The following is a 27069-nucleotide window of genomic DNA, read 5'->3' as shown; positions in this document are numbered from 1 at the left end:
AAATACTGAAAAAACTTCTAATACCATGGTCAAATTGATTAATGGTGTTAACTAAATTTGACAACGAATGATCTCCTCAAACAGATATTAACTGGCCTTAAAACTAATCAATCAATTATTTTTCTTCCCAGTTTATTGAGATACAGTTGACACACAATGATTTGACTTACATGGATTATGAAATGATTACCACAATAAGTTTAGTGAACATCCCTCATCTACAAAGGCACAAAATAAAAGAAAAAGAAATATTTTCCTTGTAATGAGACTCTTAGGATTTACTTTCTTAACCACTTTTATATTTAACATGCAACAGTGTTAATTATATTTATCATGTTGTACATTACATCCCCAGCACTGGTTATTTATCTTACAACCAGAAGTGCATACCTTTTGACAATCTTCATCCAATTCCCCCCATAAAGCACTTTTAATGAGTGCATTTTTCAATTTTATTAAATGATATAGAGTATTCAAATATTTTATGTTTTAACTCTGCTATGAGATAGAGAAAAACAACTGGGTGTGCTCATTGAAATCAGTGTTTCTATATCTAAAGGGCATGTAATGACCAGAGGACATGATTAATAAGAAAGTGAAAATGTATTGCTTCATGTTAAAAGATCCCTTTCAGGATTTGGCTAAATAATTAATTTTGTTAACCTGTTCCTTGAAATTATTTTTATTGGTAGGAGAGTTAGACGATTTATATATTGTTTTCCTTAATGAAAATTTATTCTAGAACTGAAGGAACAATTTGAATTGAGTGACAATTTTATTTTTGTGATATTTTTCCAGATTTAAAACAGGAGTACAGTACACAATCTTAGTATACTCTAAGTAAATACTAATAAAATATTAATTATCAAGCACTTACTATATTCTAGGCATTCTGGTATGTACTTTGGACTCATCATGTCATTGAATTTTCAGGCATATATTCCCATAAACAAACCCATGAGGGGAATGTTATCAACCACATTTTATGTGCGAAACAAAGATTGAAGTAAAAGGACATTAAGAATATTTTCCTGTGAAGTTATAAAGCCAAATTCAAATCCAGTTCTATCTGATTAAAACCCATTTTATTAACATTTGCTGTGTCAACTGACAAACAAAATATTAATTTTAAAGAACCTGCAATCCATTTTATTCTGAATGACTTTTCATATAGTAGGATGACTAAGGTCAACTCTATGTTGTTACTGTTCTGATTTTGATACCCAGACCATATGGAGTACACTTTATATAGAATTATGATAGAAACATGTTGAGACACAAAAGGGATCTACTGTTATTAATTATTATAATATTGATATAAAGTCCCATCTTTTAACTTTTCAATGCACTTTGAAAATGTAAACGTGGTTTGTGAACATGGTGAATTATATTGCTGTAAAATATTTCTTTGCTGCCTTTGGTTCTTATGACAAAGGAAGTTCCTGGGAAGTTGCATTAAAATATATCATTGATCTCAAAGAACTATTATGAATGAATCAATTGCAAGAAACTACTAAGTGATAGTCTCATTTCCATAGAAATGGTCTCATTATGACTAAATACTGAAAATATATGAGGACAGTATTGTTTAGAGTAAGTCTTGCAGCACTTTCCTTCCCACTAACTCATATAAATATCTTCTCTCATGTTTGAAATTAAATGATTTGAATTCATCATGCACACTGGGAGACATTCTTAGATTTTCACTCTGAACCATAAGTTCTATTATTTTTGTAAGTTTATTTAGACCTATAATGACAATGAACTGAGTTGAATAAAATACCTTTTACATATTTTTTAAATAAAATATGCTTCTTTTCAAAGTTGTAAGCAATATTTATGAGTTATGTTTTCTTCCTTCTGTTGATTTTACAAGTAAATGTACAAGATGATGAGGTATATCCAAATAGATTGTTATGAAAATAAAAGCCTACCCTTATTTCTGTCATTTGGTCATATTCTCACACCTAATCATTTCTGTTAACTCAGACACTCACAATTATAGCAACACATACACATACTATGTAAAGTCATCTGCAGGAATATACTTATATAGTAATCACTAATTACATCTCTTGCTGTCCCCTCTTCATGCTTTTGGGAAAGAAACAATGTTTTCACAATTTTTGTCTGATGTTATATGAGAATCACCAATATATGGTGCATACAATTTAACTAAAGGAAAGCTAGTAATTTGTTCATTCTTAATCTGCTTGTTACCGCTAATGTCCTCAATGGAATATATGAATATTTTGAGTCCTCATAATAAGTAAATAGGAAATGCAGAATATCAGCACAAACACTTTTATTTTAAAAGTAAAAATTCAGAGAAAGATATAATCACCCTAAAGGGAATATTAGTAAAAATAATTGCATTACTTTCCTTTCACTTGAGATCTACCTCTCTCCATGCACTACACTAAATACTTTATATGTGGTTAAGTCCGACCTCACAATAACATTCAAAGAATAGTCAAGAAATTTTCCCCAAATCTCTACCCAATAAAATTGTAGATCTAGGATTTGAAACAATGAGCTTAGCTTTAGGGTCTAGCGTCAAAGCTTCTTTACTGGAGGGTGATCTATGGCCACATCATTTATTCTAATACAAATGACAAACTGTAAATAAAACAAAGCATCTATCCCAATGTAACAAATTATTGATTACTTGTGACTTGATGCAAGCTGTCTGGTTGTTTTGCAATGCCAAAACAGGTTTTTATTTTTTTAATTCAATGAATTTTATTATCTTTATAGTTGTATAACCAATATCACAAACTAATTTTAGAACATTTCCATCCCAAACCCCTAGTCCTTCCCTTCCCACAACCTGTCTCCTTTGGTAATGATAAATTTTTCAAAGTCTGTGAGTCTGTTTTTCAAAATAGGTTTTTAAAAAGTAGTATAATTAGGCATTTCTATTTGCTAGAATATAATTAAGGTGTATATCTTTTGTATTATTGAAGATCATTTCATTCATTTATGTTAAATTACTAAAACTTCAAGGAATTGAGTTTCTATAGAGAAGGGAATTAAATAGGCAAAATCCAGTCTGATAAAGTTCATGCAAAATAATCATGAAAAAGGTCCTCAGATTTCAATTCAGATCCTTCTTACTCTTATTTTACACACAATTCTAACAAATATATTTAGCGGATTTCCTAACTTACATCAATTTAGGAATAATAAGAGGAAGAAGATGCAAAGGGCATTTATACTCAAAATGATCAAAATCATAATTGCAAGCAGTAGCATATGTGCATGTAACATATGTATAGTATGTGTTTATGTGTTTTCATTAACTTTTAAAAAATTCAGGTGGGGGTTGCTATCCAAAAAGAGATGACAATTATCAAAGTATAAATTATGAGAGAAAATTTTAACTTTTTTGGAAATGAAAATTAGTTTTATTTTTAAGCAGCTATTATGCAGAGAAAAAGTTATTTTTACCTTTAATGTCTGAAAGAAAAGGATTTTCTTTTTTCTCAGCCCCCTCCAAAATCTAACATTTGAACAGACTGATTCATCTTATTCTTTCTAACGTATACTTTCTCCTGTAGAGTTTTTTTGTTTGTTTGTTTTGTTTTTTGCACAGGGTGAAGGTGGGTATTTTGGAAACATTGGACTACAGTTTTATCCAAAGTAAAAACAAACAAGGGAAATGTCTACTTTCCATCAAATCTATCCTAGCTATTCTAAAGCTATACAGGCTCTATATATTTAAATTGCTTAACATACTGAAAAAAATATCAGGAACTCAATAAGTGTGCTTATAATAATATTATATTTTTTTGTCATTATTGATAGTGGTAGACTGTACAGGAGATCCAATAAAGAGATGTGACTAAATCATTTTGTGGATTTATACAGCAAGCTTCCTTTCAAATAATAAATTTGGTTTATTAAAAATTTATTGGTAAATCTAGTATTTAAACGAAGCATCCCTTTAGGAGGAACTTTAGGGAAGTCATCTTTAGACCTACTGCCAATCCTTAAATGTATTACTTAACAAATAATTAGCTTTGCTACTGGCATATACTGAAGAGAAAAGAAAAGATCATGTACATACACATATCTTATAAAATTTGGCAAGAAAATGCATGTGTCAAGATAAATCACAGAAAATATCAGGGACTGAATTAAAATACTTCGAAAAATCTCTCTTTGTTATGAGATAAGCAGCTTGACAAAAGTCCCTTTGTGATTCCTGAAAATAAGATTAGTGATCATCTCTTGTTTTTTTCCAAAGTGTCTTTCCCTGACAACAAGAGAGATGATAAGACTAATACCCTGGTTATGAATAACTCTGGGTTCTTCTGGCCAGAGAACACTTTTAGTTGCATAGTCTCACAACCTGCTAATGTAGCTCATGCATCTAAAACTTCCTAGAAGCTTACAGCTGTGCTAATGGTATATTATCTTCTAGGACATACCAAAATGCTACGGTATAAAGAAGTCAAATAGCAATTTTATGATAAAGTTTGCATTTAGTTCCACAAATATGTAAGGAAATTATAAATTACCTTTAGCAATTTTAACAAGCAGTGTATTTGATAAGAAGTAGTTTTTGAAGCTAATATGGTTTATGAATGATCCACAAGTCTCCTGCTTGAAACAATCTAGAACAATAACTAACCTTGGAAGTTGGAATGAAAAAAAGATAAAAGAAAAACATAGGTTTCCTGAACTTATACTAAGGTTTTAAAACTATAGACTCTGGAGCAAAACACCTATGCTTCAAAATTCAAGGTTTTCCACTGTCTAGATATCACTTAACTTCTCTGGGGCCATTGTTATATCTATATAGTGGGGATGACATAGATGTTACATCAAATGGTTGCTATAAAGATTAAATACCTAAGTCCTGCAGAACACTTAGAACAGTGTCTGGCACATAGTAACCTCTACAGAAATATTTAGATATATTCTCCATGCTATAAAAATAATAACAAGGTTTGCCATGAGACAAAGTTATTTAATAGGTATAATTTAGATCAAATTATATAAAAATGAGAATAGTTTGTTAATGGTAAAGTCCAAAGAACATTTTTATGTGGTAACTTTATTTCCTTAAGAAATAGAGAAATAATCCAGCATTTGGTAGTCAGACTTTACTTTTTATATTTAAATTTATGAGGATTTAGACCAATACAATATAAATCCTCTTAGGTAGAAAACTACAACAACTACAACAAACCCATTTCTTGTTCTTGGCACACAACTGCATTTTCCCAGCCTCCTTAGCAGTCATCAGGAGTCATGTGATTAAGATATAGCCAATAAAATGTGAATAGAAATAGAGTGCACCATATGGTGCACCATGGTCTTGAAAAAAAAAATCTCTCACTTTCAATCCTCTGTGCTCTTTCCCCCTTCCACTGGCTTACTGCAGATAACTGAGATTTTGTAATTCTTATATTGAATATGATGATGATGGGGCTACAAGATAGAAGCAGCCTTGATCCCAGAATTACCACTTGTAAAAGAGGAGAGTCACCCATGAATAAAGAATAATGAATGTGCATTGTGCTTATGTGAGAATTAGACCTATATCCTTTATCACCATCGTTGTTGTTAGACCCTAGGGGATAATTTTAATTCATACATATTTGCCCTGGCTTCTAATGCAGGTGAGAGGGACCAGTGAAAAATATAATTTCTCTCTGAATGACAGTAGCTTTAATTTATCAAGCGTCAGAATTTTCATATACCCCAATCTCCTGATCCTCACACACAATTACCACCAATGAGTAATCAAGACTGCCACATCTTAATCAATGAAGCCCTAATAGTACCCAATCTTGTCTCCTACTGAAGAAGAGTGTTTATATATATATGTGTGTATGTATTTTTCATCATCTAGTGTAATAGATATATTAATATTTATTTTTTTCTAAAATATCTTGTCCATTCTTTTATGAGTTTCTTGGAAGGAAACAAAAAACAGCCCAAGGCCTCAGGCTGAATTTAGATTTTGTAGTTTAAAGATTCTTGCTCATTCACATGTAAATAAAACATTGTTTTGCAATAATGAGTCAGTGAGCAACCTATTTTAATTAACTACTTGAAAGTAATAAAGTGTAATTTAGTCTACTCACTTTCCCAGGATAAAATTGAAATCACTGAGTGATTTTCTCTCTTATTCCAAAAACAAAAAACAAAAAAACAGATTATAGAGAAATGGTGTATTTATTTCCTTTTTTATATTTGAAATTATCATTCATGATATTAACTTTTTTAAAAAGGTCTATATTTGTGTACTTATGTATATAAATATTTTGAATAAATGCTACAGATATTGCCTTGCAGATTATTAAGGTGAATATTAAACACAAGCTGAAAGTGATGAAATTGTAGTGGTGAGATAATAGCTTTCACATTGTAAAAGAACAAAATAGACATATGACAGGGTCATTTTATCATAAACATAGTAAAGGTACTTGCCTTGAGTATGTACTTAAAATATGTTTGATTTTTCTAAATTCCAGTCAATAAAACAATAAAGATGAAAATAGAAACAACAGTTTGTAAAAGAGGGTCATGTTGTATAATAATCCATGCTTTTAATTTTCTACTGATATTAAGTATGTCACACCAAAATATATATTTAAAAATAATCAAAGCACGAATGGGTATTCCTAATATCAAAGAGGCATAGAAGTTCCCTGGTGGCTCAGCAGGTTAAGGATCTGCCATTGTCATTGCTATGGTGTAAGTTTGATACCTGGCCCTGGAACTTTCACATGCCATGCCATGCCATGGGAGTGGCCAAAAAAAAAAAAAAAAAATGAGGCAGGGAGTTCCCTTCGTGGTGTAGCATAAACGAATCTGACTAGGAACTATGAAGTTGCGGTTTTGATCCCTGGCCTTGCTCAGTGGGTTAACAATCTGGTGTTGCCATGAGCTGTGGTGTAGGCCGCAAACGCGGCTCAGATCTGGTGCTGCTGTGACTGTGGCATAGACCTGCAGCTGTAGCTCTGATTAGACCCCTAGCCTGGGAACCTAGGTGTGGCCCTAAAAAAAAAAACAAAAAAGACAAAAACGACCAAAAAAAAAAAAAAAAGAAAGAAAAAAAGAGGCAACTATGTCACTATGTCAGCTGTTTATTTCCCCTCAGCTCCAAATTCACTGTTTTAGACTACTCTGTAAAAGTTGATTTTATATATAAAAAAAATAATTTTATTTCCTTACATATCTTATACTTATTCAAATATATAAGTATAAAATATGTAAATAATAATGCATCTATAAAGAATTCTAAATACACATTAAATTATTTGGGGTTGGAAGTTATCTTTGAGAATACAATATAACAACAATGGTGTCAAAGATAAAAGTAAAAATTGTGTATTTTCATATACATTTTTAGAAATTGTAATTACCTAGATCTATATATTCCTCTATCTCTTTATATAAACTTGTAATGACAATAGCAGAGTAAGTTGAACTTTAAGTTAACTTGAGGTTCTCAATCCTATTTTATCTTTCTAATAACAGTGATATTAATATTAGATTATGTGATATTCAATAGTTTTTATTCCCTTCAAAGTATACTAAATTGCTGTTTATCATTACAAATTAATCATTTTCTAATTGTACATTTGTTTGTAAGCAAGCAGGCTAGAAAGGACACAATTACATAAGACAGAAGTTAGTGCTACCACTTATTAAAAAATAGAATAATCTTTTTGTACTGTGTAATAAACAAAACTTTCTGCCACATGCCATGGCAATTCAGTTTGCTGTTTTAACATTTAAAATTTTTATAAAGAAGTCTATAAGGATGAATAAATAAATAAAATATCAGGTAGCAATATTTTATATAAATCTTTAATAAAACAAAAAATATCCTTGCCACTGGGGAGTTAATTTTCAGTCTGTTAGTAGTATTCCAATGCCTCAGAGAGGTGGCCAATAATCTCAGTTTTATTGGTTATTTAATCAAAGATGTCTAGGGACATGCAATTTACTCTCCTTTAATAAGGATAGTATCAGTGGGGTTGTCTGTGGAAAGGAATTCAAAAACCTTCATAGTGTTCTAACTTAACTTTTCTTGGCTTCTACATTTCGTTAAAAAAATATGAACAGATCTTGCATTAATTTTAAAACTATCCAGCCCATTCTTTGTCATTTCTAATAAAGACTTCCTTTCCCCTTCTATCATCCTGTTACTGAATATAATTTTATTATTTATTTTCAGGCCAATTTAGCACCATTTCATCATAGAGAACACAGGATTTTTAAAGAAATATTACTTTATCTAAATGTGTCACTCTGTTGATGACCTTCATGCTTGACAATGTTTGAGTACATATTCACACAAGGGCCACAAAAACAATTTATGACCCATATCCCTGTTAGAGAAATATTCATGATTAAAGTCACCAATGAAAAATGGCAGAAAAGTGTTTTCTTTGTTGAAGATTTGTCTGCATAAGTAGTTCCACAAGATTGTTTCATGTCAGAATGCTGTATTTATTCTCCATTAGAATATTTCCTGAAAGTTTCTAGTTGTTATTTTTAAAAAGTCCATTCCATAATTATATAACATCTCAACCCATCCCTTTGGTTACTCAAACAGCATAAACTAATACATATAATAGTACAAAATTTTTTCTCATTAATGTAAAATATTAGTTAATATTGCTGTTTCTTAGAAAGTACTAACTAATAAACAATATTAAACTAACATATATTTATTTCACACACATTCCCTAAATACCCACTGTTTTGGGGGTAACAAGTTAGACACTAAGTAGATGTTCTGAGAAAAGAAAGATTGATTCTTTCCCTCAAGGAGAATATAAATTCAGAAATTGGTAAGACGATTGTCAAATCTTTTGATGAAATAGTCTTTGCAGGAATACGGATTTTCAGAGCCAATTAAAAGTATAACGCAGGAATATTCAGGGATGTTAGAAAACTGATTTTGCCTTTTCTCCTTTTTCTTGGATAATGATGTACTTTGGATGATGTTAAATTAGGCCCAAGAACAAGAAAAGGCTAATATCAAACATTTCCTTATACCAGTGTTTGTATGTTAGTGTGTCTTTCTTTATTGAAAATGTAAGCTCGAGAATTAAAGCAACAGCAAAGATTTTTTTTTTTTTTAATCAGCTTCTCAATATCTTACCTGTGGATAGAGTGTCTTTAGCAGTAGCAAATTTCATAGGAAATTCAGAGGCCTGGGAAAAGGCCACATAAAGATACACTAAAACTGGACCTGCTATGTGTGTCCTCCTTTTAGGATTGATTTTCAAATCTCTATTTAAAAAGTGGGTGACTTATGACAGAGATATATGTCTTCTCTTTTTCCAAAACCATATCCCAAAGGATTTTGGATAAAAATATTGATCATACACAAACAGATGAAAATAGGTAAATCATACAGAATATATTATTTACCATATTCACAAATAGATTGTTCTTAGGGTTAAATAAAAAAATGAAACATGTCCATATGAATTTTATTAGACAGCTTTTCCATGGGATCAAAAAATTCTCAAATTTCAGTGGTTTACAACACATATTTATTTCTCGATGCAGTGAATGTGAGTAGCTGTGGAATAGCTAATATTGATTTGCTCCATGAATTTTCTATTTCTATGACCCAAGATAAGAAACATCCCTTATTTAAGACTTGATTTTCACTAAACAGAGAGGAAAAGAGCAAAATCCACCCACACAGTGGCTCACAGTGTCTGCTAGAATATGGCTTATATCAGGTTTGCTCATACTCTGTTGGCCAAAACGAAAAGCTTAAGCCCAAGAGGAAAGAGGGATGGAAGTATATTCCCACCAAGCATCACTGAAAATCACAGCATCCTAGGCAAGAATGTATAATGCTCATACAAGGAAGGGGAGAGCAACATGAGGGAAATAGATAGGAATCGAACACAGGAAGGGTAAGAAAGTTTGAGAACAGAGAATCATCTCTGAGCTCAGTTTTGATTTGACCAAGGAAGTTGGGTGAGGTTGTAAGGGATAAATGGAATGTTAGGTATTTTGTTCTGGCATAAAGAAATCAAGAAGCATCTGTTAGAGATAGAAAAATGTGAATTTTATCAAAAGAAAAATCACACAGAACTAATATTACTAAACCTGTCATGTAATTCCCATGTCCTTGTTGTTTATTTTATATAAAGTAGTGTGTATATGTTAATCCCAAACTCCTATATTGACATATACCCAATATACTTTTAATTTATTCAAATTTTGATAGTCTTTAATAAAACATGAAATATACAGCTTCGTCAAAACCAGTACTGGGGATGATGAGAGGCAGAGCACCATGTCTGTGATCTCAGGTTTCCTTTTGGGCACACTGATTTAGAAATAAGTTCTTTATCTTCTTTCTCACCTCTGCACTGGATAAAGGCTAGCATATATGATTGGTTGTTCTCATTGAAAGAAATGGTCAGGAAAGGCTGAGGCCCTCTGATCTTTCTTTTATTTTTAAATTCAGCCTATAGATAAAGAAGACTCATTCTAGATTTTTCTCTGCATGAAAGTAAAAGCCTGCACCTGAGGGGAATTTTGTGCTTATCCAGTAGGCCCTGAGACTTAGTGGCTGAGTCTTTCTAAATCAGGGAATGTTAGCAAACCCTTTGTCTGCATATTCTGTAATCAGCTAATCATGACTAATGCTGATATTTTTACCTCTAGCTGACTATCTCTTCTTCTGTAGATAACCTTATGACTAACAAAACTGCAACCTTCAGGAAAAGCAGATTTTCTGAGCTTCAGAGAGGTGAATTTTATTATTGCTTTTAATAAGTAACATGTCCTAGTTCTTGTGTGTGTAGTCTGTTCCAGGAATTTAGGAAGTGAAAATGAAAAAGAATCTGGAAAATAAATTTACCTTATGAAATTATTCTTCATTGAAATAAAACTAATAAAAGCAAATAAGATATAAATGGGAGTGTAGATTTTAGTTAATGATGATAAGTATTTTTTTAAAAAAGCACTAAATGTGAAATAGAGAAAGGGAGATTTAGAAGTCCTTCTTTAATGAGAAGGTCAGGAAATGTGTCCTTGAGTGGTTGACATTTGGATTGAGAACTGAGTAGATGGAGCCCAGCAGGAGACGGGGGGGGGGCGGCGGGGAAAGATTTCAATCACCTATTGGAAATGTCCTGAAATCTAAGTCACATGGTACGCTACTAAGAGTTACCTACAGGCCATCAGGAATATTTTTCATTAAGGGAATTTGTGATGTAAACACTTAGCATCATTAATTCCTTTTTTTGAACATCCAGTATGAAAATATAGGTCTGATGTACTAGCCAGCTTAAGGCTATCTGACAATTTAATACATAGATGGAATGGAAACATAAGAGGGGGGTATGTGTGCAAAGAATGAATTTTAGTCTTCCTTCTGTCCTGATGTACTGAGAATGCAGTCACTGCTACCATAGTCCATGATTTCCTAATCTGAAAATAGGAGGTTGGGCTACATGGCTGAGATGATGCCCCCATGCTGCAGTGGCTTTATTTCTCTTTAAGTAAAATCTGACCTATATTTCTATCTTGTCCTATAGCTTCCATATTACTTTTTTCTACCTAGTTATACATACATAGTTCCTATATACATGCTTATGAAAAATCTAATCATCTATATCACTTTTTCCCTCTGTCGTATTAAAAAAATAAATAAAACCAAAGTCATTGTAAGCACAGATTTTGGATCCCCCCCCCCCCAAGTTTGCATGCTGTCTCTGTCACTGAATAATTATCTTTTCTTGGTCAAGTTACAAAATGTCTGTAATACAGTTTTCTTGTTGATAAAATGGAGCTTATAATGTTTTTCAAAGGATTGTAGGAATATTAAATGAGATATGAGACCACAGCACAGGTTGTACAGTAAACACTCAATAAATGATAATGGTTATTCACTCCTGTGATTGCTCCTATTATTATATAAAATTAAAATATTAATCCATTGTGAAACCTGAGTTAGGCAACAGAGACTTCTGACAAGTTTCTACATTTAATTTTTGTATAAATCTTTATTCTTTAAAGAACCTGTAAGTGTCTATAACTGTAATAAATTAAAATGTGCTGAAATTTCACAAAATTTCCATGTCACACCAAGAAGTAGAATATAATCACACTTGATCACAACTTGTTGCCATCTGTTGTTTCCCATGCCCTAACTTGTCTGACCTTGAGAATTTCCTATGGTGTTCGTTAAACAAACAGATCACCAGGCTTGAGAGTCAGAATATGCAGAAGGTTCTTTGAATTTGTTTTTAAACAAGTCCAAAGTGATTACTATGTGTTAGCAAATTTGAGATACATTGGACTATAAAATAAATATATTCGAGGTGTATAAATATAGTTATGCAATTAGGGAGTATGAAAATACCAAAACTATCTCACATGTAGCAGACTGCTTTCTGGTTAATAGCCATCTTCTGACAGTGTCCTCATATAGTGGAAGGGTCAAGGAAACTCTGTAATCTCATTTATAAGGGCACTAACCCACTTATTAACGCTCTGCCCTCATGAAGTAATCTCCTCCTAAATTTCCCATCTTAAAATACCAACGTATTGGGTATTAGGATTTAACATATTGATTTTAGAGCAATACAAACATTGATAATCATCCAGAGCCAGTGTCCTATTAAGAAGGCTAAGAAACCCCTATATTATCTGACCAATTGGTCTCTCTGATTGCTCCTTCTTCTCACCCCCTTGCTCACTATGGCTATAGCCACACTGGCCCATTGTTATTCTACTAAAATATTAGAGGAGTTCTCATTGTGGCTCAGCAGATTAGGACCCAGAGTTGTCTCTGTGAGTATGTGGATTCAATCTCCATCCTCATTCAGTAGGTTAAGGATCCAGCATTGCCATAAGCTACAGCATAGGTCAAAGATATGGCTCAGATCCCTCATTGCTGCAGCTATGGTCTAGGCCCCCGCTGCAGCATTGATTCAGCTTCTGGTCCAGGACTTCCATATGCCACAGGTGCAGCTGTAAAAAGAAAAAATAAAATAAAATAAATGTTAGAAATATTCCTTCTGCCTTGTTCTTTTCTAGGATGATCGGCACATGAGGTTTAGAGGCTCCGGTAAACCTGAATTTATTGTCACACACATTAGGCTATATTTTATTTCCATGGATTTTTGTAGGAGCCTGATTCTTTTTCTGAGAGGCCAGCATGTGGGAAAACCACACTTAAAAACTGTTAGACCTTAATTCCTGCAAATTTATTTACTATTTTTTTAAAAACAAGAATTCACTTCCCAGAATTCACTAACCTTCTTCCATGCTTTATTGTTCTAAAAGATGTATTTCCATGTGTAATAAAATATGTTTTAATTATTTTCCTATTGACTATCTCCTCCACTACAATATAAGCTCCAATAAGGGAGCAACTTGATTCAGTTTTGTTCATCACTATATGCCTGGCACTAGTGAAATTTAAATAGATTTTTTCAATATAAAAACTAAAAATTTAAATAAAAGAATTTTTAAAAATATAGAATGAGTAGTTTCAGAAATCTACCCTAGGCTGTGTTATCAGTGTTCATGTAAAGCATGCTATGCTGAATTGTTACCAGTGGTAAATGTCTCCCTGTGTTTGATATGATGTAGAGAAGGAAGGGGAAATTTTGCTTATGAAGTTAATACAGCACTCAAAAGGCATAGTAATTATAATGATTATGGTATTGGCTGACTTTTGTCAAATGCCTTAGAAATCTTAAGAAGGAAATAGTAGCCTTAGATTATCAACTATCAACTCAGGCCATACTGTGAAAACCAGAAGAACGCCATAGTACAATTTAAAAAAAAGAGGAAGAAAATTTTTATCTCTTGTATTTGGAGGGAAGACTGTAGGACAAATCAGGACCAAAATTTGATACTAAGGATTACATAAATGGTCCTCCCAGTATTCTGTGAAAATCTATGTGGGGAAAGAATCTGAAAGAGATTTGATATATGTATGTGTATGATATGTGTATGTATGACTGAATCACTTTGTTGTATAGCAGAAATTATCACAACCTTGTAAATCAATTATACTTCAATAAAACTTTTTAAAATGGCCCTGAAGGTAGAAACTTAGAAAGTCTTCTATACTAAATTTTGGCCCTGAAAAGAAGTGGTTCCCAGCAAAATAGGATGAGGGCATTTGGATAGATGTGCTTGATAAACTTGAGACCCCAGATTATTCTTCTCTCCAGACTAGTAAAAGTTGCTGCTTCCATCTCATAAGATTTCAGGAACCTCCCATTATTTAGAGAAGATTCAAAGGCTTTGTGAGATAAAAGCCTCACTAGATGATGTTTGTTTCCCTGAAGTTCCACTCATGCCTACATTCATTGCCTCTAATAAGTATAGTTACATCACAACATGAGTGAGAAATCCAGTCCCTCTACAGAAGGAAAAAACTAATTCAACAAAATAGCTGCAGTACCTGGCTAATAGGTAGAATAAGAACGTTATCACAAGGAGGCTCTTGCCCATGATTCAGCAGGTATGGTACCTTGAAGCTTGGACACATAGTGTCTTAGAGAAAATAAGGAGGACATGTCAGAACCACTTTGACAGAGTTTTGAAAAAGAAGTCTGGTGACTATGAGAGGTGAATGCAAATGTATTAGAATAGATTATTTTTTGATCTAACTGGTCCCCAGAAATGACCCCATTTCTTTAAGTAAAGCATTAAGGTATTAACTACTGAAGAATTAATGGCATCTTTGAGAATCTCAGTGATAACTATCTTTTTTATTAGGGTTAACATTATGTATTATTGCCATGAAGGGGGTTCTTTAAATTTAATAACAGTAATAGGAATCTGGAAGGGCAAAGGCCAGTAAGCATGATTTAAACTTGAGAGAGAAAGTGGCATATTTACCATAACAGTCATTAAGGGCAGAGTGGCAACCAGGGAACATTGACCTGAAGAAATTGTAGTGATGGCTAAAAGACCATGATATTCAAAAGACAGGATATATTGACAGCAAATAAGTTTATTCCTTGATTTATATGACTAAAATCTATCAAAATTTATCAGAAGGCTGATGTCAGCCACCAAAATGGGAAATTTCTCACCTAATTTCATAGGTCTGAGCCATTTTTCAGACCTAGAGTCCATCAAATGAAGAGAAACTCCTTTACTCTTGAACAAAGACTCTAAAATGGTGCTGCATTTCTCACTCATTTCTCAGACGGACCCGTCGCAATTTGCCAGAGTGACTGTAGACAGGGAAAAAAAACCCTTCATATTTCTGTATTGGATATAGAGTGAGATAATAAGATATGAAATTAATTTCTGGTTTAAAAAATATTCACTTATGGTGCAGTGGATTTCAGGCACCACCCTTTGGTTATTTTTCTGGTCCTAAGAGCATAATCAGAATAGATATGTAGAGCACACATATTACTTTTCTGGTCATAGAGTAAAAGTCACCTTCGTAGAAATATCAAATGCAAGCTCTGGAAAATAGTCATGACCCCCCTCCCCCACCCCCCACCATTAGTCAAATAAAAGTAACACTGTATCCTGGTTGGGATTGCAGAAACCCTTAACACCCTGTCTGGGCTATGGACCTCATTTTAGTCTGTTTAGTTCACCAGAATGACCACTGGAAAACCTAGATGGTTAATAGAGAATGACAACTGACCCCTAAAAATGTAATCAAGTAATAACTTTTATCATAGTTGTTGTGCTTATGTAATTTCTGCACTGCAACAAACTGTCACAGCCTTTGGAACTTTGTATGTGACTGCTGATCTGATGAACACATTTTGTCAGTCCTCAACAAAAAAGATCAAAATAGTTTGCATTCACATGGGAAAGGGAGCAGTTCATATTCTCTGGGTTATCCCAGAGTTATGTTAATTATGCTCTGTATTACAATATAGTCTAAAGGGACCTTGATCAACTTGACATTCTGCAAACATCACTCTATTGATGACATTGTGCTTGTTGGACCTAATGTACAGAAAAGGGCAGGTGCTTTGGATGTCCTTGTAAGAGAAATAAATTGAAAAATGTGTGCCTTAAAACTGAGAATGATTCAATGGTCTGAAAATTGATCCACTTTTTAGAAGTTCAATGATCTTTATATCCTTTCTTAGCTAAAGGCAAACACAAACACACTGATGAAACTTTTTGGATTGTGGAGATACTATATACCACACTTTGAGATACAGTATACATATATCACTCTTAGAAAGCTCATTTTTAAAGCACATATTGTATGGCCTAATTGGCTTGCAGTTTTGAGTAGCGCCCTAGAAGAGAGGGCTCTGTACCAAGTTGGGATTCTCCCACAAGCTGCTTTGCCACTCAGCCCACGCTGATCCCAGGATCCCAGATATAGATGTCTATGGAGTCCACAAGCACCAAACTACTTAGAACTAGAAAAGTCTTTCCTGGGATACTAGGCACAAATAGAGGAGCTAATCATGAAACATCAAGTGACTACATAATAGGAACTAACACCATAAGGTGGATTTTTTAAATCAGTCAAGTCAAAAGTTTGCAATATGATAGAAAAGGCTTATTCAGGATTTGGCTAAGCCTGTTTAGTGGGCTTAAGTAAATAGTACAAACAGGGGGTTCTAAAACCACGCCATTTACTTTTAATACACTAACACATTTCACTCAGCTCAAACCTATGACCTCAAGGAGAATTTTCCTATGGCATGCTGGTAGAGGAAGAAAAAAAGTGAAACCCAGTTCATGGATTCATATTGATATAATGCCGAGTTGAAAATAGATGGTTGCCTCACTACGGTCTAATTCAAAGGTAAACCAAAAAGCAGTGGTAAATGGACGGAACTGCGAGTAATACATGTGGTTATCTCTTTGGTATGGAGGGAATCATGATCCATCTGGGAATTGGTTGATGGCTTAGATGTGCATCAAGGGGTTACATGGTTGAAAAAAGGGATGTCTGAAGGAAAATCATGTTGTATTAATTTTCTGTAGTTTCTCTATCAAAGCATAAGAACTGTGGTTTAAAACAACACAAATGTGTCACATACTTTTAGAAGCTGGATGTCTAAAGTGGGTGTGATTGATCTAAAATCAAAATACCAGTAGGACTAACTTTCCTTTAAGGAAAAATAGTTTTTCTTGCCTCTGTCCCTGTTCTAGACTGCCTGCATTCCTTGGCTTGTTGCTTCTTTCCATCTTCAGTAATAGCCATTCCAATCTTTCCCACATTGCCTCACCATGACACTCTCTCTTTTGCCTACTTCTTCCACTTTTATAAGATCCCAGTGATTACACTGGGCCTGCCCAGATAATTAATAAATCTCCTCATCTCAAGGTAATTTAAAGAACAACCTTAATTCCATTGCAACCTCAATTCTCCTTTGCTATTCAATCTAATATATTCACAGGATCTAGGAATTAGAACTTAGATCTCTTTGAGGGAAGCCATTATCCTGCCTACTGTCCATGTGGCTCTTCTTATGTTACTAGACACAAAGCGTTTAAATAACTGGAGGCTCATCTCAATACTTATCAGTTAGCTTCCACTACAGAGAGGCTAGTTTGTATACTGGATGACTTGTCCCTTGCATGTCAACTAACTTGTATCCTAAGCCACCTAGTGCTTACATATGTGCTCAGAAAGTTCTCAGCACATTTAAGCCCATCTACCTAGAGCAGAAGACTCTGTTGTCTTTTTTTCACTCCTTACTCCAAATTTCCCCACTTCTTTATAACAATTTTTAAAAGTGTATATCAATGATCATTCTGTGATTTTCCTAAGATGTAGTGATCAACATATTAATTTAAGGAGTCAGAGAGATATTGGTTTGAATCATGACTACTATACCAAATAATTCTCTGCCTTGTGAAAGCTTAAATTTTCTGATTATCTATAAAGTGAGATAAACAATACCTAACTATAGCATTAATTGGAAATTTAAAGAGGTAAATATATGGAAAACTGCTCAAAGTGTCAGACATAAAAATTTCTCATTAAATAATAGCTATGGTTATTAGTAGTACTAATATTATCTACTTTTTATCATTTCCCTTAAAAGAAATAAACCAAAATATCCAGAAGGATCATCTTTGCCTATATTTTATACTTTTCTAAATGTTGCTGTTTAAAACATGTTATTATCATAATCAGGAAAAAAAATCATTAAAAAGCCTACATAATCAAAATTGTCCATCTTTTTCTGTGTGATTCTCACACTTCATGGTTATTTAGTTACAGGCTGCCATGAAAAAATGCACTGACAGTATATAATTACTGTATAAATAATTATGTTGGCCCTGGATAAACTCAGATAGAGTACTAGGGTCAGGATTATAGATGATCCAGGCCAAGATGGAGGTCATTAGGACAGTAACAAATAGAATTTTGCAAAAATAACACAAAATTTTGGATGTAGTCTATAAAATATGGCCATAGGGGACTGTTGGAAGGGTACAGTTTTTAATACAACTGGACTGCGATTGTAGAGACAATGAACTGCCCTAATCATTATGTATTATGACATTTAACCCAGACATAAGACCTCTATTGTACTTAATGATGCAATTACTAGGTGTAATACTGAGTGCTTTGAATATCAAGCATGAAGTGCTATCTAAATGACTTGAGAGAACATAATTGCGTGAATGGGTTTTGCTAATAAGGTTTGCTTCTCAACTCTGCCCTTGTAGGGCAAATCTGCCAAATATGATGTGGTCAATTCAAGGATTAAGTTTTGGAGTGAAAGCCAAATTTAGGAACCATCAGAGTTAAGAGGAATCAAATGAGAAAAAACAGAGCTGAGTAACTTAATCACTGAATTCCATTACATAATATGTTGCTTGTTTAAGACTGCTTTTTTTTTATAATTTTTTTTTTATTTTCCCACTGTACAGCAAGGGGGTCAGGTTATCCTTACATGTATACATCACATTTACATTTTTCCCCCACCCTTTCTTCTGTTGCAACATGAGTATCTAGACAAAGTTCTCAATGCAATTCAGCAGGATCTCCTTGTAAATCTATTCTAAGTTGTGTCTGATAAGCCCAAGCTCCCGATCCCTCTCACTCCCTCCCCGTCCCATCAGGCAGCCACAAGTCTTTTCTTCAAGTCCATGATTTTCTTTTCTGAGGAGATGTTCATTTGTGCTGGATATTAGATTCCAGTTATAAGTGATATCATATGGTATTTGTCTTTGTCTTTCTGGCTCATTTCACTCAGGATGAGTTTCTCTAGTTCCATCCATGTTGCTGCAAATGGCATTATGTCATTCTTTTTTATGGCTGAGTAGTATTCCATTGTGTATATATACCACCTCTTCCGAATCCAATCATCTGTCGATGGACATTTGGATTGTTTCCATGTCCTGGCTATTGTGAATAGTGCTGCAATGAACATGCGGGTGCATGTGTCTCTTTTAAGTAGAGTTTTGTCCGGATATATGCCCAAGAGTGGGATTGCAGGGTCATATGGAAGTTCTATGTATAGATTTCTAAGGTATCTCCAAACTGTTCTCCATAGTGGCTGTACCAGTTGACATTCCCACCAACAGTGCAGGAGAGTTCCCTTTTCTCCACAGCCCCTCCAGCACTTGTTATTTGTGGACTTATTAATGATGGCCATTCTGACTGGTGTGAGGTGATATCTCATGGTTGCTTTGATTTAGATTTCTCTTATGATCAGCGATGTTGAGCATTTCCTCATGTGTTTGCTGGCCATCTGTATATCTTCCTTGGAGAACTGTCTATTCAGGTCTTTTGCCCATTTTTCCATTGATTGATTGGCTTTTTTGCTGTTGGGTTGTATAAGTTGTTTATATATTCTAGAGATTAAGCTCTTGTCAGTTGCATCATTTGAAACTGTTTTCTCCCATTCTGTAAGTTGTCTTTTTGGTTTCTTTTGGGTTTCCTTTGCTGTGCAAAAGCTTTTCAGTTTGATGAGGTCCCATGGGTTTATTTTTGCTCTAATTTCGATTGCTTTGGGAGACTGACCTGAGAAAATATTCATGATGTTGATGTCAGAGAGTGTTTTGCCTATGTTTTCTTCTAGGAGTTTGATGGTGTCCTGTCTTATATTTAAGTCTTTCAGCCATTTGGAGTTTATTTTTGTGCATGGTGTGAGGGTGTGTTCTAGTTTCATTGCTTTGCATGCAGCTGTCCAGGTTTCCCAGCAATGCTTACTGAATAGACTTTCTTTTTCCCATTTTATGTTCTTGCCTCCCTTGTCAAAGATTAATTGACCATAGGTGTCAGGGTTTATTTCCAGGTTCTCTATTCTGTTCCATTGGTCTGTCTGTCTGTTTTGATACCAGTACCACACTGTTTTGATGACTGTGGCTTTGTAGTATTTCTTGAAGTCTGGGAGAGTGATGCCTCCTGCTTGGTTTTTGTTTCTCAGGATTGCTTTGGCGATTCTGGGTCTTTTGTTGTTCCATATAAATGTTTGGATTGTTTGTTCTAGTTCTGTGAAAAAGGTCATGGGTAATCTGATAGGGATTGCATTGAATCTGTAGATTGCTTTGGGTAGTATGGCCATTTTTACAATATTGATTTTCCCAATCCATGAACATGGAATATCTTTCCATTTCTTTACATCTTCTTTGATTTCTTTGATTAAAGTTTTATAGTTCTCGGCGTATAGGTCCTTTACCTCTTTGGTCAGGTGTATTCCGAGGTGTTTGATTTTGTGAGGTGCAATTTTAAAAGGTATCGTATTTTTGTATTCCTTTTCTAATATTCATTGCTGGTATACAGAAATGCAACTGACTTATGAATGTTAATCTTATATCCTGCTACTTTGCTGAATTTATTAATCAGTTCAAGTAGTTTTGGGGTTGAGTCCTTAGGGTTTTCTATGTATAGTATCATGTCATCTGCATACAGTGACAATTTGATCTCTTCTCTTCCTATATGGATGCCTTTTATTTCTTTTGTTTGTCTAATTGCTGTGGCTAAGACTTCCAAAACGATGTTGAAGAGCAGTGGTGAGAGTGGGCATCCCTGTCTTGTTCCAGATTTGAGTGAGAAGGCTTTCAGTTTTTCCCCATTGAGGATTATATTTGCTGTGGGTTTATCATAAACGGCTTTGATTATATTCAGGAATGTTCCCTCTATACCCACTTTGGCGAGGGTCTTGATCATGAATGGATGTTGGACTTTGTCAAATGCTTTTTCTGCGTCTATTGAGATGATCATATGATTTTTGACTTTTCTTTTGTTAATGTGGTGTATGATGCTGATTGATTTGCATATGTTGAACCATCCTTGTGAACCTGGGATGAACCCAGCCTGGTCATGGTGTATAATTTTTTTGGTATGTTGTTGGATTTGGTTGGCTCAGATTTTGTTGAGAATTTTTGCATCTATATTCATCAATGATATTGGGCGATAGTTTTCTTTTTTGGTGGTATCTCTGTCTGGTTTTGGAATGAGGGTGATGGTGGCATCATAGAATGTCTTTGGGAGTATTCCTTTTTCAACCTTTTGAAAGAGTTTAAGGAGGATGGGCACCAGTTCCTCTTTATATGTTTGATAGAATTCACCTGTGAAGCCATCTGGTCCTGGACTTTTATTTGTAGGGAGTGATTTTATGACCTCTTCAATTTCATTTCTAGTGATCGGTCTGTTCAGTTGGTCTGTTTCTACTTGATTCAGTTTTGGCAGGCTGTAAGATTCTAGAAAATTGTCCATTTCTTCCAGATTGTCAAACTTGTTCCATATAGTTGTTCATAGTATTCTCTTATGGTTTTTTGTATTTCTGCTGTATCCGTTGTGATTTCTCCTTTTTCATTTCTAATTTTGGTTACTTGGGTTCTTTCTCTCCTCTTTTTAGTGAGTCTGGCCAGGGGTTTGTCAATTTTGTTTACCTTTTCAAAGAACCAGCTCTTGGTTTTATTAATTTTCTCTATTGTTTTTTGAGTCTCTATTTCATTGATTTCTTCTTTGATTTTATAATTTCCTTCCTTCTGCTGACTTTAGGACTTTTTTGTTCTTCTTTTTCTAATTCATTTAGGTGGAGGGTTAAGTTGTCAATTTGGGATCTTTCCTCTTTTTTGAGAAAGGCCTGTATTGCTATAAATTTCCCTCTGAGCACTGCTTTCGCAGCATCCCATAGATTTTGAGAGGTTGTGTCTTCATTATCATTTGTTTCAAGGTAGTTTTTAATTTCCTTCTTGATTTCCTCATTGACCCATTGGTTTTTTAGTAGCATGTTGTTTAGTCTCCATGTAGTAGGTTTTTTCTCTTTCCTTTTCCCATGGTTGGTTTCTAATTTCATGGCATTGTGGTCAGAGAAGATACTTGAGATAATTTGTATGCTCCTAAATTTATTGAGATTCGCTTTGTGTCCCAAAATGTGGTCAATTCTTGAGAATATTCCATGAGCATTTGAGAAGAATGTGTATTCTGATTTTTTTGGATGTAGTGTCCTGAAGATATCAGTTAAGTCTAACTTTTCTATTGTTTCCTTTAGGATCTCTGTTGCTTTATTGGTTTTCTGTCTAGAGGATCTGTCCATTGATGTGAGGGGGGTATTTAGGTCTCCTACTATGATTGTATTCTCATCAATATCTCCCTTTATGTCTGTTAATATTTGTTGTATGTATCTGGGTGCTCCTATATTTGGGGCATATATGTTGATGATAGTAACATCCTCTCCTTGGATGGATCCCTTAATCATTAAATAGTGTCCTTCTTTGTCTTTCTTTATGTCTTTTGTTTTAAAGTCTATTTTGTCTGATATGAGCATTGCGACTCCTGCTTTTCTGTCATGTCTATTGGCGTGAAATATTTTTCCCCACCCTTTCACTTTCAATCTATATGTATCTTTTGTCCTAAGGTGAGTTTCTTGTAGGCAGCATATTGAAGGTTTTTGCCTTTTTATCCACTCAGCCACTCTGTGTCTTTTGATTGGGTCATTCAGTCCATTGACATTTAAGGTGATAATTATTTATTGCCATTTGAACCTCGTGTTCCAGTTGATTCTATGGTTCTCCATTCTTCCTTTCTTTTTTTCTTTTTTTTTTTTTTTTTGGTTGGATGGTCTCCTGTTATTATCTGCTTGAGTGTATTTTTTTTTTCATGTTTTGCAAATGCAATATTTGGTTTTGGCTTGTGGTTGCTCTGTTTTTTAAGTATGCTAACCCCTTCCTATAATTGTGTGTTTTAGCCTGATGGTCCTGTAAGTTAAAACACTTCATTACTATATTAAAATTAAGAAGAGAAACATACAAACAAACAATCAAAAAGGGTTATTTACTTCCTAACATCCCTTGCCCATATTTTATGGTTTTGATGACTCTTTTTTATTTTTTTCTTTTTAATTTTATTTTGTCTGAAGCATGTTCATGATTAAATCTGTATGCTGGCTTATTTGAGTGACTGCTCTCTGATTGCGGTTTCCTCAGTCCTAGTTCTTCCTCTTCTTTTTTTTTTTTTTTCCTTTTCTTTTTTCTTCCCTTTCCTTCCTTCCTTTTTGGTTTAGAGAAGCCCTTTCAATATTTCCTTTAACCTGGGTTTTGTGTTGCTGTATTCTTTAAGTTTTTGTTTGTTGGAAAAAAAATTTATTTCCCCTTCTATTTTAAATGATATTCTTGCTGGATAGAGTATTCTAGGTTGCATATTTTTTCCTTTTAGCACTTTAAATATCTCTTGCCATTCCCTCCTGGCCTGTAGTGTTTCTGTAGAGAAATCAGCTGATAATCTTATAGGCGTTCCCTTGTAGGTAACATTCTGTTTTTCTCTTGCTGCCTTTAGGATCCTCTCTTTATCACTAACTTTTTCCATTTTTATTATGATGTGTCTTGGTGTGGGTCTATTTGGGTTCAGTTTGTTTGGGGCCCTCTGTGCTTCTTGTATCTTGAACCCAGTATCCTTTAGATTTGGGAAGTTTCCATCGATAATTTCTTCAAATATATTTTCCATCCCTTTATCTTTTTCTACTCCTTCTGGAATTCCTATTATGCGTAGATTGGCCCGCTTTATATTATCCCATAGGTCTCTTATATTGCTTTCCAGTTTTTTGATTCGGTTTTCTATCTGTTGACCGGATTGAGTGATTTCCATTATTCTATCTTCCATATCACTGATTCGTTCTTCTGCATTATTCATTCTGGTTTTTACTGCCCTTAGTTCAGTTTGCATCTCTGCAAATGAATGTTCTAGTTTTTCTTGGCTCCTCCTTATATTTTCTAGTTCCTTTCTGAGGGTATCTGCATTACTGTTCATATCTTCTCTTAATTCCTTCAGTGTTTTCACTATTTCTCTTTTGAACTCCAGGTCTGTCAGACTGCAGAGATCTGTTTCATTGTTGACTGTTTTAGGTGAGTTCTCCTGTTGGTTTGACTGGGGGTGGTTTCTCAGCTTCTTCATCTTGCTTGTTGTTTTCTTTCTCCTGAGGGAGTTGTACTCTCCGTTATCGGGCAGTGTTTGCCTTGTCACTGCCGTGGAATATTTCCTGAGGGCTGGCGTTGTTGGTCAATCTTTTTTGAGGCAGTGTGGCTTTTCTGGAGTGTTGATGGGGCTAATAGTGTTTCTCTGAAGCAAAGGAGGGCTTCCTGAGGGCAGACAGGACTGGGAGGTCCACACCACGATGGTAGCAGATTTCACTTGGTCATGCAGAGCTTGCTCTGGTGTTTTTAGGCTGTGGGGTTCTTGCAGGGGGTTGGCGGTGTTGGGCAGCTGTTCCTCAGGAGTGCAGCACCCCCTGGGGGCTGGATCAGCTATCTGGGTCACTGAGAACCTAAGAAGCTCTTCCCTAGGGCAGCCCAACTCAGAAGGACGGCCTGCGAATGTAGGCGGATCTTTTCACAGTCTGGCCAAGCTTGTTGCAGCTTTTCTGGGCTGCAGGGGGTCCTCCAGGGGGCTGGTGGTGCTGAGCAGCAATTCCACGGGAGTGGAAGGCTTGGGGGCTTGGGCGGGTAGCAGGGCCGTTGGAAACCCAAGAGGCTCCTCCCCGGGGCAGCCTGACTCAGAGAAACCATCGGAGAATTAGGCAGATCTATTCACGGCTTGGCTAGGCTTGTTCTAGCTTTTCTGGGCTGCAGGCCTTTTCTCGGGGGCTGGTGGTGTTTGGTGCTGCTCTGCGGAAGTGTAGCCCCTCCAAAGGGCAAGCAGGCCTGTGCAGGGACAGCCCCTGTGGTGGTAGGCTTCAGGCAATTGTTGAGGCCAGCCCTCCTGGATGGCAGCAGCCCCAGGTTCGGCGAGAGTGTAGGGGGTGGGGGGAGGGGATGCACTGGGAGGCACAGCTTTCAGCTAGCTAGTGGGCCTGTAAGCTTGCTGTGGCATGGGGGGTATTCTATGGGGACCCACCCCTTCTTCTCTCCCCTCCCCAGCATGGGCGCAGACCGGCTCTTCTCCCAGGTTCCCTCTGATGCGGCTTTCCACTTCCCCGCCCCTAGAGTATTGCTCCCTTTTTCTTCGACAGCTTTGTTTTCTAGTCTCCCAGGCAGTCTCTGCCCCATCAAATGGTTTCTAGACCTCCCAAGCAGTTTCTGCTCCGCTTACCCCCCCAGCCCGTTCTCGTGGACTAACCTCTGGAGTGGAGGTCTCGGTGCCCAGCCCCCACCCAGGCGTCTCAATTTTTGGTGACTGTGCCGTAGTTCAGAAGGTCCATTCGGTTCTTGATCGGCTTTTCTGTACTCCAACTTACTGCTACACTCTTCTCTGCATCTGGAGATTCCTCCGGTTCGTTTGATCTTTCCCCCGTGTAGGTGACTTTCCAGGGTGTGGGATCCCTTTCTCCTCCACAGTTCCCTTTCGGGAGCGCCCGTCCCACTCGGATTCACCTTCTCTCACTCTCCTCTTTTCTCCCGTTCTGCCCAGTAATGTCACGAACTTCTTGCTGTTATTGGAGTTTAGGTTCCTCTGCCAGCGAATGGTTGCTGTTCTGTGCGAGTCATTTATTCTGTAGATGTGCTTTTTTTGTTGTGTTTGTGGGAGAGGGCGAGCGTGTCCCCCTACTCCTCCGCCATCTTGTCCTCTCTCCTTAAGACTGCTTTGAAAGGTCCAGGACTGTACCTTGACATACAATTACAAGGCATATTAAAAAGAATATCTTTGATCTCACAGTAATAATCACTGTATCAAATAAAATATATATTACATGTACTGACACAAGAATCTGTGTGTTTTAGGAGTTTCCAATATGGCTCAGCAGGTTAAGAACCTGACATAATATCCATGAGGTTGCGGATTGGGTTTGATCCTTGATCCCATACCTTGCTTGGCAGGTTAAGGCATTGCCACAAACTGCAGGGCAGATTGCAGATGCAGCTTGGTTCTGGTGTTGCTGTGGCTGTGGTGTAGGCCGACAGCTGCAGCTCCAATTCAACCCCTAGCCTGGGAACTTCCATATGCTTCAGGTGCAGCCATAAAAAGGAAAAAAAAAGAATAGGTATGTTCTGCATCTGTGACCTACCCTGCAGCTTGTGGCAATGCCTTAAGCCACTGAGCAAAGTCATATGTGTGGTTATGTGTACACAAACAACCATTGTGTACTCTAAACTTCTGCACAAAAATTTTAATCACCTTTCTCATTCTTATGGATAACTCTCTTTTTCTCTTATTTAAAGAAGATTTAAATTATCTTTAATGTCATTATCTTTTATGCACCAAAATGAAAAACAGAATGAAACTATTTAATTAAAAAGATATCCAATTTTATTTACATTATATTCAAGAATTTACTGATTAATTAAATATTTACTGATTAAGCAAATATTGCAAAATTTAAGAGAATTTATTCTCTCAAAATTTTAAATGTCAAAGAGTAGTTCTTTTAAATCACAATAGTTTACATAAATTTTTTATTGTAATTTTGTTATATAAACAATAGTTTACATAAGTCATCGTCGTTTTGTTTTTGTGAGTTTTTTAGGGCCGCACTTGCAGCATAAGGAAGCTAAGCTTGAAGGTTGAATTTTTTTATAGTTTTACCCTGAAGAATAACTACAGAACAAAACAATAAAAAACTAAAATATTTATTTCTGCCTCACATTCTGTACCAATTTACAGAACAATTTTGAGGACATTTTCTCAAAATGCTTTTATTTTTCTTAAGAACTAGCAAATTCAGTCATTGTTAGACTCATACAGACAATGTTGAGCAGCAAATCATG

General features: G+C 35.3%; 1 long non-coding RNA gene across 4 annotated transcripts in view; it reads left to right on the top strand.

Moving 5' to 3' along the window:
* LOC110257012 (uncharacterized) overlaps positions 1 to 27069 on the top strand; it is a 209415-nt gene that overhangs the window by 57534 nt on the left and 124812 nt on the right. The window contains exon 4 of one of the 4 annotated variants that reach the window (XR_014830012.1): positions 8201 to 10914. The exons of the other annotated variants lie outside the window; for them this stretch is intronic. This is a non-coding gene — a long non-coding RNA (uncharacterized LOC110257012). Of the gene's footprint in view, positions 1 to 8200; positions 10915 to 27069 lie in introns of those variants that run through there. 4 annotated transcript variants of the gene reach the window in all.

The sequence above is a fragment of the Sus scrofa genome, chromosome 15 (genome assembly GCF_054392235.1).
Source record: "Sus scrofa isolate SSC_HxYL_T2T_F1_AM1 chromosome 15, Sscrofa_HxYL_maternal_Yorkshire_Landrace_v2.0, whole genome shotgun sequence".
Classification (NCBI taxonomy): domain Eukaryota; kingdom Metazoa; phylum Chordata; class Mammalia; order Artiodactyla; family Suidae; genus Sus; species Sus scrofa.
The sequence above is the reverse complement of the archived record's forward strand: the minus strand, read 5'-3'. Positions and strand labels throughout refer to the sequence as shown.